Source organism: Lithobates pipiens, unplaced genomic scaffold (genome assembly GCF_037356315.1).
Source record: "Lithobates pipiens isolate NorthernLeopardFrog02 unplaced genomic scaffold, aLitPip1_a1.2 Scaffold_3, whole genome shotgun sequence".
In the NCBI taxonomy this organism is placed as follows: Eukaryota; Metazoa; Chordata; class Amphibia; order Anura; family Ranidae; genus Lithobates; species Lithobates pipiens.
In genome coordinates, this window is record NW_027507790.1 from 252,117,138 (window position 1) to 252,135,662 (window position 18,525).

General features: G+C 47.6%; 1 protein-coding gene across 2 annotated transcripts in view; it reads right to left on the reverse strand.

The window, feature by feature from the left end:
* The window catches only part of SMAD2 (SMAD family member 2), a 120,325-nt gene extending 115,593 nt beyond the window's left edge, over window positions 1-4,732 (reverse strand). For both annotated transcript variants that reach the window (XM_077463038.1, XM_077463037.1), the window contains exon 1: window positions 4,433-4,732. The gene's annotated coding sequence lies outside the window, so the exon portion shown is untranslated. The remainder of the gene's footprint in view (window positions 1-4,432) is intronic.
* Between the last annotated feature and the right edge of the window lie 13,793 nt (window positions 4,733-18,525).

Below are 18,525 nucleotides of genomic sequence, written 5' to 3' on the forward strand. Positions count from 1 at the left end.
ATAAACGGACTTGTTTCTGTTTACACCCACCTATCTGCAATCCAATCTACTGAAAAAAAAAAAAAAAATTATAAAAAGGAAGGGGGATCTGTCCACTTCTGTCTGGGCGGATAGAAGGGCCCTTAACCACTTGCTTACTGGGCACTTAAACCCCCCTCCTGCCCAGACCAATTTTCAGCGCTGATGCACTTAGAATGACAATTGCTCGGCCATACAACACTGTACCCAAATGAAATTTTTATCATTTTTTTCCCACAAATAGAGCTTTCTTTTGGTGGTATTTAATTACAGCTGGGGGTTTTATTTTCTGCTAAACAAAAAAAATGCAAAAAAAAAAAAAATCATGTTTAATAGTTTGTTATAAAATTTTGCAAACAGGTAATTTTTCTCATTCATTGGAATGCACTGATAGGCTGCACTGGTGGGCACTGATAGGCACAGTTAAGGCGGCACCAATAGGCACAGTTAAGGCAGTACTGATGGACACAGATAGGTACCACAGATAGATGGGACTGATGGGCACTGATAGGCGTCACTGACAGGCACTGGTAGATGACACTGATGGGCACGGATATGTGGCACTGAGGTGTAGCACTGTTGTTGAGGCAGATTGTGGGCACTGATAGGTGGCACTTTTATCCAATCTTTAGGTGGCACTGATGAGCTCACTCCAGCTCGCCGTGATCGGGACTGAAGTCCCTCTCACGGCCACCGGTGATCGGCTTTTTTTTTATTCTCCTTGTGCTGTCAGCGCGAGGAGGAAAAATAGCCGATTACCGGCTCTGTTGTGACCACATGATCAGCTGTCATTGGCTGAAAGCTGATCACGTGGTAAGGGGTCGGGATCGACCCCTTGCTCTGATCTGTGATCAGGCGAGTCTCAGACTCGCTGATCACAGAGCGCGCCCAGGCCGCTCGTGCACGGGACAACGTCAATAGACGCAGTCCCCGCAAAGCAGGTCCGTGCTGTAGCCGTCATTCGGCTATATTGCGGATCTCAAGCGGTTAAGGTAGAGCGGGCTGCATCTGTGTCTGCTCTACATACGCAGAGTGGACACAGACCTGACACCCCCCCCCCCCCCCTTTACGCTCATTGTGGGCCACGACCGGTTACCAAGTTGATAAAAAAAAGCCCTCGCTCCTCAAAAAGGTTGGGCACTCCTGTATTTAGATGAGGAGAAAAGGGAGTCATGTTGGAACCTATCGGCTGAAGAGCTTAGAATCTACACAAAGTCAGCAGAGCTCAGCTTCTCTGGAGCACATTGGAAAGCGTAGCGACTGTGGCCCGGGGAAGGGATGCTGAATGTAAACACTTCCAGGGAGGATTATGAAGCCCTCTTTGGTTGAGAAGCTTGCGACCTAGATCACGGTCGAAAGGCTCAGAAATCCAACTTGGAGAAGGAGAGGATGCAGTAATTAAGACGGGGAGAAAAGGGAGTCATGGTGGACCCTGTCGGCTGAAGAGCTTACAATCTATACAAAGTCAGGAGAGCTCAGCGAGTCGGGGTGCAGGTGTGAAAATTCAGGATCGGCAAGCATTACAGGGGTTTTGAGGTCCTCTTAGGCTGAAGAACTCTAGATCTAGCCGGGAAAGCTTAGTGACCATCAGTGGGAAACAATAAGGAGAGACTATACAGAACTCTCCTAAGCTGAAGAGCTTACAATCAACATCTAGTAAAAGGAGCAAAGCAATCTAAATCTGCCCATTCACTCTACACATTTCACCTCCCACCCACCATCCCTCAATCGAAAAATCGAACAGCCTGGTGGAAAATTGACAGTCAAAAAGCAGCTTCATCCAATCAGATGCAGCCGCTGTTGGGTACTTTGACACCCAGTGGGGTCAGCTGTCATAATCCTATAGGCACGGGGGGGGGGGGGGAATCCATTCATTAGCAATGCATATATGTCAATGGCCATCTTAACCGGGGGTGAAATATTGCAGTATGTGGGTTGTTAATGAGCACCATCTTAGACTGAAGAACTTGCAATCTAGATCTGGTTAGGAGAGCTTGTTGCTGCGTAGGAGATACTTAAGATATCCGATGACATAACCCTCCTGGGCTCAAGAGATAGCAATCTAGATCTAGTGAAGAGAGCTCAGTGACTAGCTGGGGTCAGGCAGAAATGAACAATGAGACCTGCCCAGGAGGGTTCCCAATAATGGCATAAGAGCTAATAGTTCATACCTAGTCAGAAAAACTCTGCTTTGCAGAAGAGATGCGGCATTTAAACAAGTGATGAGATTTTAGCGGGACCCTACTGGGCCGAGAAGCTAATCTACATCTAGTCCAAGATGGCTCAGTGCAGAAGAGCTGACAATCCACTGTGGAAGTGATGGGGGGGGGGGCTGTTCTGGGCAGAAGAGCTGACAATCACTAGTGGAAGGGATGGAGGATGTGGTGGGACTGTCCTGGGCAGAAGAGCTGACAATCACTAGTGGAAGGGATGGAGGATGGGGTGGGACTGTCCTGGGCAGAAGAGCTGACAATCACTAGTGGAAGGGATGGGGGGGGGCTGTCCTGGGCAGAAGAGCTGACAATCACTAGTGGAAGGGATGGGGGATGTGGTGGGATTCTCCTTGGCAGAAGAGCTGACAATCACTAGTGGAAGTGATGGGGGGGGGGGGGACTGTCCTGGGCAGAAGAGCTGACAATCCGCTGTGGAAGGGATGGAGGATGCGGTGGGACTGTCCTGGGCAGAAGAGCTGACAATCACTAGTGGAAGGGATGGGGGATGTGGTGGGACTGTCCTGGGCAGAAGAGCTGACAATCATTAGTGGAAGGGATGGAGGATGGGGTGGGACTGTCCTGGGCAGAAGAGCTGACAATCACTAGTGGAAGGGATGGAGGGGGACTGTCCTGGGCAGAAGAGCTGACAATCACTAGTGGAAGGGATGGGGGATGTGGTGGGATTCTCCTTGGCAGAAGAGCTGACAATCACTAGTGGAAGTGATGGGGGGGGACTGTCCTGAGCAGAAGAGCTGACAATCACTAGTGGAAGGGATGGGGGATGTGGTGGGGCTGTCCTGGGCAGAAGAGCTGACAATCACTAGTGGAAGTGCTGGGGTAGGGCTGTCCTGGGCAGAAGAGCTGACAATCACTAGTGGAAGGGATGGGGGATGTGGTGGGGCTGTCCTGGGCAGAAGAGCTGACAATCACTGGTGGAAGTGATGGGACTGTCCTGGGCAGAAGAGCTGACAATCACTAGTGGAAGTGATGGGACTGTCCTGGGCAGAAGAGCTGGCAATCACTAGTGGACGTGATGTGGTGGGGCTGTCCTGGGCAGAAGAGCTGACAATCACTAGTGGAAGTGATGGGGGGATGGGGTGGGAATGTCCTGGGCAGAAGAGCTGACAATCACTAGTGGAAGGGATGGGGGATGTGGTGGGGCTGTCCTGGGCAGAAGAGCTGACAATCACTAGTGGAAGTGCTGGGGTAGGGCTGTCCTGGGCAGAAGAGCTGACAATCACTAGTGGAAGGGATGGGGGATGTGGTGGGGCTGTCCTGGGCAGAAGAGCTGACAATCACTAGTGGAAGTGCTGGGGTAGGGCTGTCCTGGGCAGAAGAGCTGACAATCACTGGTGGAAGTGATGGGACTGTCCTGGGCAGAAGAGCTGACAATCACTAGTGGAAGTGATGGGACTGTCCTGGGCAGAAGAGCTGGCAATCACTAGTGGACGTGATGTGGTGGGGCTGTCCTGGGCAGAAGAGCTGACAATCACTAGTGGAAGTGATGGGGGGATGGGGTGGGAATGTCCTGGGCAGAAGAGCTGACAATCACTAGTGGAAGTGATGGGACTGTCCTGGGCAGAAGAGCTGACAATCACTAGTGGAAGTGATGGGGGGTGGGGGGAATGTCCTGGGCAGAAGAGCTGACAATCACTAGTGGAAAGGATGCTGGGTATGGGGTGGGACTGTCCTGGGCAGAAGAGCTGGCAATCATAGTGGAAGTGATGTGGTGGGACTGTCCTGGGCAGAAGAGCTGACAATCACTGGTGGAAGTGATGGGGGGGGGGGGGGATGGGGTGGGACTGTCCTGGGCAGAAGAGCTGACAATCACTAGTGGAAGGGATGGGGTGGGGACTGTCCTGGGCAGAAGAGCTGACAATCACTAGTGGAAGGGATGGGGGGGGGGGGGGGGGGGACTGTCCTGGGCAGAAGAGCTGACAATCACTAGTGGATGGGGTGGGGGATGTGGTGGGACTGTCCTGGGCAGAAGAGCTGACAATCACTGGTGGAAGTGATGGGGGGGGATGGGGTGGGACTGTCCTGTAATCCAATCTGAGGCCTCCTGGCGGTGTGCGGGGTGGGGGAGGGGATGCAGAATGTAAACACAGGCAGTGGTGGGGGTTGGGGGGATTATTATCACAGACAGTACAGGGACCCCCCCTCCCCCAGAGCATGCTGGGACCTGTAGTCCCCTGGATTACCTGTATGAGGGAAGAAGCCGGCGCTGTCCCCGGAGGGGGGGATCTCTGAGGTGCGGCCTCCGGTCACCCTTTCTCCCCCTCTGCAGGCCGGAGAAGGCCTAGGAGACGGAGGAGGGGGGGAGAAGACGCTATGAAGACCCCGCTTCCACCTGGAGGGGTGGGGAGAGCCCCGCTCACCGGCACCGGGCGGCGATATCTCCCCCTCTTTATTATTTATTATTATTGTTCTTCACCGCCGCCGCACAAATCTCCTCACAGACCCCCGCCGCGCACGCAAACCTCGCCACGGCCCGCAGCTCCGCCCCGCCGCCTCAGCCGCTCTGGCCGATTGGCGCGGGCAAACCGAGCCGGGAACCTGGTTGGCCCGCGCCACTGTCAATCCAGCTGCTTTGACCGGATTCGCTGGCGAACAGCAGCTTGTCAAAATGATTGGTCGTGACGGCTGTCGATCTCCGGCGGCACCGCCTCCTTTTTTTTTTCGTCCAGCCTACGTCATGCACTTTATTCTCTCGCTCGCAGACTCAACTGGGAATTTGATTTGTCTAGCGGGCTGTCAACTTCGTGGCCCCGCCCATTTCTTTGCGTTCGTTTTACCTATTGGTGTAGGTGACCTACTCCGTGTAAGGCTATTGGTTGGTCTGCCTGTCAATTGTAATGGGTCCGCCCCTTTTCGGTGCCGACGTCAAGGCAATAGATGTGGGAGGAACGTATTTGGGCTGAGCCCCTCCCACGCAGTAGGAGTTTTAGGGGCGTGTCTTGCTCTGGTGGGGGGGGCAATGAGGGTGACGAGCCAGGCGAAGCTTCGAAAGACGGTGTCAATCAAACGTAAGGCCACGCCTACTCCGTGCTGAGTGCACTTCTACGTCCATAGAGAGTGTGAGTGACTGACAGATGGAAGGGAAATGGTTCTGCGCATGCGCAAACATGCTGGCGGCCAGACAGAGAGCTTGTCATGATGGAGCCAATGTCAGTATCATGCCTATAGATCTCCAATCAGTGTACACAGATGGATTTACAGCTGACAATCAATGCCCTAAAAATGTACAAAAAGATTGGTTTTGAGTCTGAATGTTCCCCTGATAAGTCACTAATACCAACAATGGGGCACAATTCCTCCCAATGATGCCAACAATGGGGCACCATTCACCTGACACCATGGGGCACTCTTCCTCCCACTGACACCAATGATGGGGCACTATTCCTCATGCTGACACCAACAATGGGGCACTATACTTCCCACTAACACCATCAATGGGGCACTATACCTCCCACTGATACCAATGATGGGGCACTATTCCTCCTCCTACTGACACTATTGATGGGGCACTATTCCTCCCACTGACACCAACAATGGGGCACTATTCCTCCCACTGATACCAATGATGGGGCACTATTCCTCCCACTGATACCAATAATGGGGCACGATTCCTCCCACTGATACCAATTGTAGCGGCCACAACCTTTGCTGTGCGGCCTTGACTTGTTGTGCTTACCAGTTACCTTCTCTTGGCCTGCTCTTCCACGTCTAGGGGTTCCCAGGGTTGATACCCAACGACTTGAACACTGACACAGATAAAGTCCTTTAACCTCCTCGCACCCGCCCTATAGCCGAATGACGGCCGTAGAGCAGGCTCTTTCGTCCGGGAGGCCATCCCTGGACGTCCTGTTATTCACTTCCGCAATGCACGCCGCCGCAGGCGCGCATCGGGGAAGTTCTGTGTTTGCTGTGTCTCCCGGAGACAGGCAAACACAGATCACTGTAAACGCCCAATCACAGCGGCCGTTTACAGCGTGATCGGCGTGTCCAATGGGAGATGATCTCATATGTAAACATATGAGATCATCTCTCAGCGCCGCTCTCCCTCCTCACACAGACAGCGTGTGAGGAGGGAGAGATGAACGGCTGCAGCGGGCGTGAGTGTAAAAAAAAAAGTTAAAAAATGTGCCATCCTCCCCCAGTGCCATCCTCCCCCAGTGCCATCCTGCCCCAGTGCTATCCTCCCTCAGTGCTATCCTGCCCCAGTGCTATCCTGCCCCAGTGCCATCCTGCCCCAGTGCCATCCACCCCAGTGCCACCTGCCCCCAGTGCCACCTGTTAGTGCTATCTGTCCCCAGTGCCACCTGTTGTCAGTGCCATTTGTCCCCAGTGCCATCTGTCATCAGTGCCGCGTATAAGTGCCATCTGTCATCAGTGCCACGTGTCATCAGTGCCACATAGTGCCATCTGTCATCAGTGCCACATATTAGTGCCATCTGTCAGTGCCACGAATCAGTGCCATTTGTCATCAGTGCCACCTGTCAGTGTCACGTGCCATCTGTTGTCAGTGTCACGTGTCATCAATGCCACTTATCAGTGCCATCTGTCATCAGTGTCATGCGTCATCGGTGGCACGTATTAGTGCCATCTGTCATCGGTGGCACGTATTAGTGCCATCTGTCATCAGTGCCACATATTAGTGCCACGTGTCATCAGTGCCACGTATTAATGTCATCATTGCCACGTATCAGTGCCATCTGTCATCAGTGTCATGTGTCATTGTCCTGGTGCTCCAGGGCCTTCAAAAGTGTAATAGGTAGTCAACAAGTTAGATGTGTAATTTATGCTCCTAGAACATGTGATGGCGCTACCTGCATGTTGGGTCTCTCTAAGTGGCCAGGCTGTGAAAAAGTCCCACACATGTGGTATTGTAATACTCAAGAGGAGTAGCAGAATTTTTTTGGGGGTGTCATTTGTGGTATACACATGCCATGTGAGAGAAATAACCTATTACAATGACAATTTTGTGGAAAAAAAAATGAAAAATCTTAATTTTGTAAGTGGGAAAAAAATGACAACATCAAAAAGCTCACCATGCCTCTTACTAAATACCTTGGAATGTCTACTTTCCAAAAAGGGGTCATTTGGGGGTATTTGTACTTTCCTGACTTGTTCGAGTCACAAGAAGCGAGATCGGCCACCAGTACATCAGATGTGATCAATTTTGTGCGATTCGCACCATAGCTTGTAGACTCTCTAACTTTCACAAAGACCAAATAATATCCACTAATTTGGGTTATTTTTACCAAAGATATGTAGCAGTATAAATTGTGGCCAAAATTTATGAAGAAAATTTAATAATTTGCATAATTCTGTCACAGAAACAAAGAAATATGCGTTTTTTTTTCAAAATTTTCGGTCTTTTTTCATTTATAGCGCAAAAAATAAAAACCCCAGAGGTGATCAAATACCACCAAAAGAAAGCACTATTTGTGGGAAAAAAGGACAAAAAATTAATTTGGGTACAGTGTTGCATGACTGAGTAATTGTCATTCAAAGTGTGAGAGCACCGAAAGCTGAAAATTGGTCTGGGCAGGAAGGGTGTTTAAGTGCCCAGTAAGCAAGTGGTTAACAAAGGTTTTATTTTTTGCGATAATAACTTCCGAACAACACAGTCTCTTAGGGAACAGAGGGCACGGGTGAAGAACTCGGGCACCTTGAACTGCAGGTCTAGCAAAGTCTCTAATTCCACCCAGAGAGTAGCCACTCGCAGCTGGGTACTTCAAGGCTGAACAGGTCTCTAGCCAGAGATCATGGCAGTCAGCATGTTGACTCAAAACTTGAAACAGTCCCATGAACGTGTACAAGTTGTAACTAAAGGTGAACAGGAACCTTTTCCTCAGTACCTGGAACATTTCCCGTCTCCTCAATGGTACTGGAAAAGCGTGAATTCGTCAATGTCCTTCCCAACTCAGTAACCAGGCACTTCTCAGGATGTCACTTGCCGGCCCTCCTCCGAAGAGTCCTCCCCCGGTCACTTCCACGAATTGTGGTGCCTCTCCAAGCCGAGAGCACACCCGGACACCTTGAATCCTCCCTCAGTTCTCAGGTCCGAGACTCGGGAACAGACGGATCCCCAGACCAAGCAGGTCTATCAGGGGCCTTCAACAGGAACATATTGCGGGGTATTGAACACCCCGTGCCTGGGACCCCTCACGGGGCCACCCCGGTCCTGGAACCAGACCAGACCACACGGGTCTCACGAACTCATCTCTTGAACATGTGACCCACACCCCTTAAGTACCCCTTCCCAGACCCCTCAGCGGGCCCCGACACTCCCACTGATTGGTTCCGAGAAGGCTGATACCTAAACATCCAACCAGACCTGGTTCTTGCCTGTCATGTGCACCTCACCGCTCACATGACCAGGCAGAACTTCCAAACACAGCCTGGCCAGACTGGAGTTAAGGCCAACCTATGTAATCAACCCTCAGAACCCCTACTGTTCTGAGGCAAAAACTAAATTTACATGTGTATGACATTTTATCCAAAATGTCATCCACTACACAATGATGGGACACTATTCCTCCCACTGATACCAATGATGGGGCACTATTCCTCCCACTGACACCAATGATGGAGCACTATTCCCCCCACTGATACTAATGATGGGGCACCATTCCTCCTACTGACACTAGTGATGGGGCACTATTCCTCCTCCTACTGACACTAGTGATGGGGCACTATTCTTCCACAAAGACTGATAATTGGACACTATTTCTCTTACTGACACCAACAATATCACACTACTTCTCCCGCTGACACCAACGGTGGGGCACTATATCACCCACACAGATGAATGATGGTGCACTATTCCTCCTACCGATACTAATATAGTGGCACTATTCCCCACACTGATACCAACAATGGGACAACATTCCTCCTACTGACACCAAAGCTGTGGTGCTATTCCTCACACTTTATGGACAATGGGGGCACTGGATATATTGCTGACACCATTGGTCAGCCCCAATTTTTCCCACTGATCCCATCCATGAGGCACTATTCCTCCCACTGACACCAATGATGGGGCACTATTTCCTGCAGGTCCTGCAGTGCAGTTCATTGTGAATAACACCCCAGTGCATTGTAAAGTGCACCACAATGCATATACCATGGATTTCCATGCTGTGCGTTTTTACAAAACGTCATACATATTTTTTTATCCAGTGCAGTGCGTTGGCAACCTATGCATAATGAATAGTCCTAACGCAATGCATGGTAATGCCATACTGCATTTTGAATGCGCTCATGGGATAGTTTCCTGGCTGCTGGGTTGCAGGTTCCAGGGTACTTGCATTGTATTTGGTCCGTCGGACCAGCATGCAGACGAACGGTTTTCCCGATAGGAAATGAGTCTGTTGGACAGATTTGAAACATGTTCTATTTCTAGGTCCATCAGAATTTTTTTAAAGAAAAACAATCTGACTATCCCACACACGACCGGAATATCAGACGGAATGATTCCATCAGACCTATTCTGCCGGAAAGTCTGGTCGTGTGTACACGGCATTAAGCATTATGGCCAATCCTGTGTTTCCGCATGAACTTTCACTTCCACGGTCACATTAGTGCAGAATGTGACCTTTCCCATGGAGGACTCAGTATTGTTTAAGAGATGTCATCAACAGCAAAACCCCGCCCCCCCCCCCCCCCCCCCACAGCTTAAAAAAAAAAAAAAAGTGCGTCCTCTTCAGTGCTGTTCACAGCAGGCTCACCAATTGAGTGATCCTGTTGCTTCTCCTCATGCATTACAAACGCAGGAAAACAACTCAGGACATGAACCCTAAAGGGTACCAAGGTTTTTCCAAGAAGGAATATGGGATTGTAAACGGGGAAAAATCCTGAGCTTTAAATTTGTCTTTTAAACCACTTTAAGAGCAATTAAACAAAGCCAACCGAAAAATGCCTGATTTGCGTCATCAGGTGTTTCATCAGAGAATTTATGAGACGTTTCAGAGGAGACTTCAACCTTCATCAAATGCTTCATCAGAGGTTTCATCATAGGTTTTATCAGAGAATTGATGAGAGGGATCATCCGAGGCTTCAACCTTCATAAAAGGCTTCATGAGAAGTGTTATCAGAAACTTTAACCTTCATCAGAGGTTTCATCAGGGGCTTCAACCTTTATCAGAGGCTTCATCTGAGGTTTCAAACTACATCAGAGGGTTCATCGGAGGTTTCATCAGAGGCTTCAACCTTCATTGGAGGCTTCATCAGAGGCTTCAACCTTAATCAGAGGCTTCAACCTTCATCAGAAGTTTCATCAAATGTTTCATCAGAGGCCTCAACTTTCATCAGAGGCTTCATCGGAGGTTTCATAAAAGGCTTCAACCTTAATCAGAGATATCATCAGAGACTTCAACATTCATCAAAGCCTTCTTTGGAGGTTTCATCAGAGGCTCCAACCTTCATTGGAGGCTTCATGAGAGGTTTTATCAGAAATGTTAACCTTCATTAGAGGTTTCATAAGAGGCTTCAACCTTCATCAGAAGCTTTATCAGAGTTTTCAAACTTCTTCAGAGGCTTCATCGGAGGTTTCATCAGAGGCTTCAACCTTCATTGGAGGCTTCATCAGAGGTTTCAACCTTCATCAGAGGCTTCAACCTTCATCAGAGGTTTCATCATATGTTTCATCAGAGGCTTCAACTTTCATCAGAGGTTTCATCAAAGGCTTCAACCTTAATTAGAGATATCATCTGAGGCTTCAACATTCATCAAAGCCTTCATCTGAGGTTTCAGCAGAGGCTCCAACCTTCCTCGGAGCCTTCATCAGAGGTTTCATCAGAGGCTTAAACCTTCATCAGATGCTTCAACCTTCATCAGAGGCTTCATCAGCTTCAGATTTCAGCAGAGGTTTTATCAGAGGCTTCAACATTCATCAGAGGCTTCAAGTTGCTTTTGCATTCCCATTAAAGTTGCCCTACCCACTTTCTGACATTCACTCCGAGACCCCCCCCCCCCCCCCCGCCACTCCAGCAAGCAGAGCTTTTTTTAATTACCTTTTTTGAGTTACACTTGCTGGGTTATCATCTAGATGAGAGTGGTGTATTCAGTTGTACTTAGTCTCCTTGGTTACTTACTTTACACATCCCAAGGGACCTTGGGGTACTCCACTTAATGCATCATCAGTTGGCCGCTGTCTCTTCCTAGTTTTTGCATTCGCCCCTCTGATGACACGCCATGGTGAAGGCGCATCATCAGGAGGGAGAGGGACTGCAAGGATCCAGAAAAGACCACCGGCTCCCAGTGGTGTTGGAGAAGAAAATGGGGGTTTGGGACTGGTGAGCAGTAGCAGAGCCGTGGATCCCTACAGAACACCACTGAAATTGTTGGACATTTATGGATATCCCAGCAATAAAAACAACAGGGCAAAACATAACTTAGGGTAGTGAAGTTCCTCATTAAGTTGTATGGGGCAAGAAGCAGTTCTGGTGCCAGCAAAAGCCCATCAATGCACGCACCCATGATGGCCACGCATGCTTTCATTTTATTTTCTAATCAATGTGTGATTCATCAAAACAGTGTAATTTGCAAACATTCACGTTTTAGATTTGGGTCGATTGGCCAGTGCAGAAATGTATCGATCATTTTGCATTGATTGATGCTGAGATGCTTTGTTCATGAATATGATCATAGTTTGAGCAATCAGATTATGAGGGTACAAGGTGGAGACAGAGATGTGATCAATAACCATAGGTGGGCGCAGCCTATTGCATTAGGATGTGCACCACAAAGCACAACCACACATGCGTCTGTGTGTGTGTGTGTGTGTGTGTGTGTGTGTGTATATGTATACGGTGTGAGTAGAGCAGTGGATGGTGTCATTCAGTAGAGCACTAGACGTGTCAGTAGGACGGAGGTTGGTGTCAGTAGGACAGTGGACAGTGTCGGTAGAGCAGTGGACATCTCAGTAGGACAAAGTTTGGTGTCAGTAGAGCAGTGGACAGTGTCAGTAGAGAAGTGGGCATGTCAGTAGGGCAGAGGTTGGTGTCAGTAGGACAGTGGACAGTGTCAGTAGAGCAGTGGGCCTGTCAGTAGGGCAGAGGTTGGTGTCAGTAGGACAGTAGATACTGTCTGGCAGTAGAGCAGTGGATATGTCAGTAGGACAAAGGTTGGCATCAGTAGAGCAGTGGACATGACAGTAGGACAGAGGTTGGTGTCAGTAAGACAGTGGACAGTGTCCGTAGAGCAGTGGGCATGTCAGTAGGGCAGAGGTTGGTGTCAGTAGGACAGTAGATACTGTCTGTCAGTAGAGCAGTGGATATGTCAGTAGGACAAAGGTTGGCATCAGTAGAGCAGTGGACATGACAGTAGGACAGAGGTTGGTGTCAGTAGGATAGTGGACAGTGTCAGTAGAGCAGTGGACATGTCAGTAGGACAAAGGTTGGTGTCAGTAGAGCAGTAGACATGTCAGTAGGGTAGAGTTTGTTGTCAGTAGGACAGTAGATACTGTCTGTCATTAGAGCAGTGGATATGTCAGTAGGACAAAGGTTGGCGTCAGTAGAGCAGTGGAGATGACAGTAGGACAGAGGTTGGTGTCAGTAGGACAGTGTCAGTAGAACAGTGGACATGTCAGTAGGACAGAGGTTGGTGTCAGTAGGACAGCGTCAGTAGAGAACTGGGCACGTGAGTAGGGCAGAGGTTGGTGTCAGTAGGACAGTAGATACTGTCTGTCAGTAGAGCAGTGGATATGTCAGTAGGACAAAGGATGGCGTCCGTAGAGCAGTGAACATGACAGTAGGACAGAGGTTGGTGTCAGTAGGACAGTGGACAGTGTCAGTAGAGCAGTGGACATATCAGTAGGACAGAGGTTGGTGTCAGTAAGACAGTGGACAGTGTCCGTAGAGCAGTGGGCATGTCAGTAGGGCAGAGGTTGGTGTCAGTAGGACAGTAGATACTGTCTGTCAGTAGAGCAGTGGATATGTCAGTAGGACACAGGTTGGCGTCAGTAGAGCAGTGGACATGACAGTAGGACAGAGGTTGGTGTCAGTAGAGCAGTGGGCATGTCAGTAGGGCAGAGGTTGGTGTCAGTAGGACAGTGGACATGTCAGTAGGGCAGAGGTAGATGTTATGCCGCGTACACACAACCGGACTTTCCGTCGGAATGAACTCTGACGGACTTTTCAACTGACTTTTCGACAGAGTTCCGCTAAAATGGACTTGCCTACACACGATCACACCAAAGCCCGATTGCTTAACGCGATGACGTACGACGGTACTAGAAAAAGAAAGTTCAATAGCCAATAGCCGCCCCTGGGCTGTTGTTGGTCTGTCGGACCTGCATACAGACGAGCGGTTTTCTCGGTAGGAACTGGTTCTGGTGGAGTTCCGGTGGAAAGATTTGAAACATCTTCTATTTCTAAAGTCCATCCGATTTTTCGACAGAAAAGGTCCGATGAAGCCCACACGATCAAATTGTCAGACGGATTTGTTCCGTCGTACCTTTGCTGTAGAAAAGTCTGGTCGTGTGTACACGGCATAAGTAGTGTAGCGGTGTGTTGTTACTAGCTTCTAACATCCACGCATATTCACCTTGCTGCCAGACATCCATACATCACACTGGTAGACAATGAAAAGTCTTTTGCTTTGTTTTTGTTGATTTATTTGGGAAATTGAACTTGGTTGGGGGAAGGGATATGGGATGCCCATAGAAAAAAATTGTATTTGCAATGTTATAGTGGATCCAGCTTACATTGACAAATGTCACTAGAAGTTATGCTTTATATTTCCTTGAATAAGACAAAAAAATGGTGGACTCTAATCTTGACAGCGTTACCTCAGACCATTCTTCTCCCTGCGCGCTCCCTGCAGACTTACCTCCAGGACACTTCTCCTCCTGCACAATACATTCCTGTCACAGTATTAGACATCCTGTCCCACCATTTTGAGCTGACTAGGCCTCACTCTGAATAAGTCCTAGGAGTATTTTCACTCGATGGTTTTTAATAGGCCAGGGGCCTGCAGTACCCCTTCTTGGTGGCCTTGAACATTTAATTGGAAAAGATATTTCATGAGGGACTACTCATCCCAGAAAGCCTGACTTGCAAATCTTGTGCCCTCAGGCTGCAATGATTTGACACAAAACCCCACAGTCTCTCCTCCTGCTCTGCACCCAGCTCCCCTGGCATGCCTCTTCCAGATCTTCACTGTGCCTCATTCACCGACTCCTGCCCCGAGTCCTTCCTGAAGGATTCACCCAGGCCATGCGGACCAAATGCTTCTCCAGCTCCTGTTCCAGGACACCTCCCCATGACCGTGTAAGGAGAGGCTCCCTCCCAGCTCCCGAGCTCCTCCGCCTGAGTCGCACCCCCCCGCAGATGGGGGCACTCCTCCTGCACGCAGTCTAGCACTCCATCCTTCAGTTCACCCAGCCGTCAATTCCCCCCAGTGGCCAGTTACCACAGCTTATATGTAGGAGGCCTGCCCCCTGCCAATTCCAGTTAGGGATTGTTCAGAGCTCCTCACATGAGCTACCTGCCACTCCAGTTCCAGGCCGTGCCTCTCTTCCAGAACATTCTCCCTGGAAGCAGGGGAGGCGCCTCAGAAATAAAGCACAGGTGGTCACACCCACGGCTACTCCAACCACCCCCAACCCCCAGATCAAGAAAACAAACAGGCCTAGCTTGCAGCATAAGCCTGCTTAAATTTACCTGTACTGACAGAACCTACAATACTACACCTTTAGCACCTACAGTAGGACAGTGAACAGTGTCAGTATTACAGTGGACATGTCAGTAGGGCAGAGGTTGGTGTCATTAGGACAGTACTTTTTAGAATATTATTTATTTTTTTTAAAACATTTTTAGGAGCCCCATTGGAGGGGGGCTTTGGTTAACTATCTGGGCTCTAAACAGACCCCTGATGTCTTACATTAGAGGCAGAGAAAGGGAATGAGGACAGAGATTCCCCAGTCTTTTTCTCTGTAGCCTCAGCTGCACTGAACAGTGAATGAATGGGAAGTGCCAGTGGCGTAACTAGAACCTTCAGGGCCCCGATGCAAGAAACCATGAAGGGCCCCCCTGAACCCCAGCCAGGGCCCTTCCCTCCGAGTCCAGGGCGTGGTCACAGGTATGACCTTTGTGAGCCCTGTAGTTCCACCACTGGCGGGGGAGAACAGACATCGGACTGAGCAGCAATGCATGGAGCAGGAGAGGGGTACTCTGAGGAGCCGGCCGAGGACACAGGTCGTGCGGGGTATGTACAACTAAAGAGCAGCCAGTGCGATAGTCGAGCATGGAGCTCTGCTAGTCACACTCCACCTCCAGCCATCTGTGTGCATGGTGCACTGGTACCCCTAGCTGCCTATGCTGCTGCCAGCCATATGTAGAGGGGGCTGCATGGGCCCCCTGCAGCAAAGGGCCCAGTTGCGGTCGCGACTGCTGCACCCCCTATAGTTACGCCCCTGGGAAGTGGTCTGTGCTGTGCAGCTTCCTGTACATTCACAAACTGAAGCTACGCTTCAGTTTTGAATGAACAGAGTGAGTGATCGGTACCACGATTGATGGGTTGCTAACCTCTGGATTCGGGTGTGCGTGCGCACTCCTATGTCAATAACCTACAAGTGAAAGATACAATCGCATCCTAACTATCAGTTCGAATCCACTTCCCCGTGTGTGGCATATCGATCGAATGAGTTAGCTATAGATCGATTATTCATATTGAAACAGATTGATCAGAAAAGTAATAGATCATTTATCGAAGCATACATGGCCGCCTTAAAAGCGATGCCTTTAAACACTGCATGTTCAGCCACTTGACATCTGTGTATTTGATCTGCCTGAAACTTGTTTTCGTGCGGTCGTGATGATTCTGCTGCTGCGTCTGTTTAAAATGTGAAATAAATGACATTTCCTGTTTTTCCCTCTGAAAAAAGCAAAGACAGATTCAATTACACTCGCTGGAGACCTTCTACATCCATAAACAGATCCTGGACAGAGGGGAAATACATCTGACTACACCATAGTAGGGAGTAACAAGTCTCACATCAGCTTTATTAACCGCTTCAGCCCCGGAAGATTTTGCCCCCTTCCGGACCAGAGCACTTTTTGCGATTCGGCACTGCGTCGTTTTAACTGACAATTGCACGGTCTTGCGACGTTGCACCCAAACAAACTTGACATCCTTTTTTCCCCACAAATAGAGCTTTCTTTTGGTGGTATTTGATCACCCCTGCGGTTTTTATTTTTTGTGCTATAAAAAAAAAAAGAGCGACAATTTTGAAAAAAAACACATTATTTTTTACTGTTTGCTATAATAAATATCCCCCAAAAATATATAAAAAAACAATTTTTTTCCTCAGTTTAGGGCGATATGTATTCTTCTACATATTTTTGGTAAAAAGAAATCGCAATAAGCGTTTATTGATTGGCTTGCGCAAAAGTTATAGCATCTACAAAAAAGGGAATAGTTTTATAGCATTTTTATTATTATTATTTTTTTCTTACTAGTAATGGCGGCAATCTGCGATTTTTATCACGACTGCCACATTATGGTGGACACATCGTACAATTTTGACACATTTTTGGAACCATTGGCATTAATACAGCGATCAATGCGATAAAAAATTCATTGAATACTGTAAAAATGTCACTGGCAGTGAAAGGGTTAACACTAGGGCCCGGTGAAGGGGTTAACTGTGTTCCCTGGGAGGTGATTCTAACTGAAGGGGGAGGGGACTGACTGGAGGAAGTGATGGATCGTGGTTCCTAGCTAATAGGAACACACTATCTGTCACTCCTGTTAGAACAGAACAGGGAAGTGCGTGTTTACACACACACTCGGCCCTGTTCTGTGTGTCCTGGTCACGATTGGCCAGAAGAAGTACTCTCGTGAGTAAAGTGGCAACTCGGTGGCCTTTTTGGGGGCATGTTCAGTGCTTCTGGGTAGAGCGAGCAAAGGGGGGGTGTTCCTGAATATATATATATATATATATATATATATATTAATTGTATATATTCTAGAATTGCATTAACACAAGGTTTTGTCAATAGTTTTTGTCGTTATGAAGAACTCACACACCCAATAAAAGGGAAAATACATTTTTTCTGTAAAACTGGGTCAAGGAACAAATGTAAATAGTCTAAATAGAAAATACATGATGTATTTACTAGATGGAGCTAAGAAGTATAGTATATTCCTGTGTTACTTAGCCCCATCTAGTGGCCAAATGTGATATTTTCAGTTTTAAATCAATTATTTACATTTAACAGACAAGGTATAACATATATACATTCATTTTATGCCCCACTCACTACAAGCGGTTGTGTTGTTGCACATTATGCAGGTCAATCACTGTCGGCACTGCTGCCCTGAGAAATGGCATGCAGCCGTCACTGGTGTGCTCGTAGACAGAAGGTGGCAGCAAAGGGGCAACAGAACAAAGGATAGAGGAAACATGGAAACAAGTATTTAATCTAAAAAAAAAGTATGCAAATGTTTACAATACACCTTAGCAAACCAATAAAAAAAATTGAGAATCCTCAGGGGTTTTGTAGCAGCAAAGAAAAAGGTATACTTAAAGTTAAAGTATATAAAAAATATATTTTTTTTATTGTACATTCATTTAAATAAGACACAGGTTTTAAAATATGAGCTCTGGTTATAAAAACACTTCCCATTTGGCCCAACGGCCTTGACAACAATAATATTTTTAGTACACTGATGGATAACAGTGTTGATCCTGCCTTAGAGAAAGCCCCTGCCCGTTTTGACCAAAAGAGGGGCTTTCTCTAAGGAAGGATCAAAACTGTTATCCATCAGCGTAGTAGTGTATCTGCCTGTAAAAATATTATTCTTGTCAAGGCCGTTGGGCCAAATGGGAAGTGTTTTATAACCAGAGCTCATATTTTAAAACCCATGTCTTATTTAAATCGACGTAAAATAAAATATATATTTTTTATATACTTTAACTTTATGGATACCCTTTTTCTTCCCTGGGGATTCTCATACTTTTCTCGGTAATATATTTGGGCACCTTTAGATTCCCATGTGTGTTCATTATATATATATATATATATATATATATATATATATATATATATATATATATATATATATATATATATATATATATATATATAATATAAAATATATATACTGTATATATATATATATATATATATATATATATATATATATTTCTACACCTTAGCAAACTATATGTCTTTTCTCGGTAATATATTTGGGCACCTTTAGATTCCCATGTGTGTTCATTATATATCTATATATATATATATATATATATATATATATATATATATATATAAATATAAAT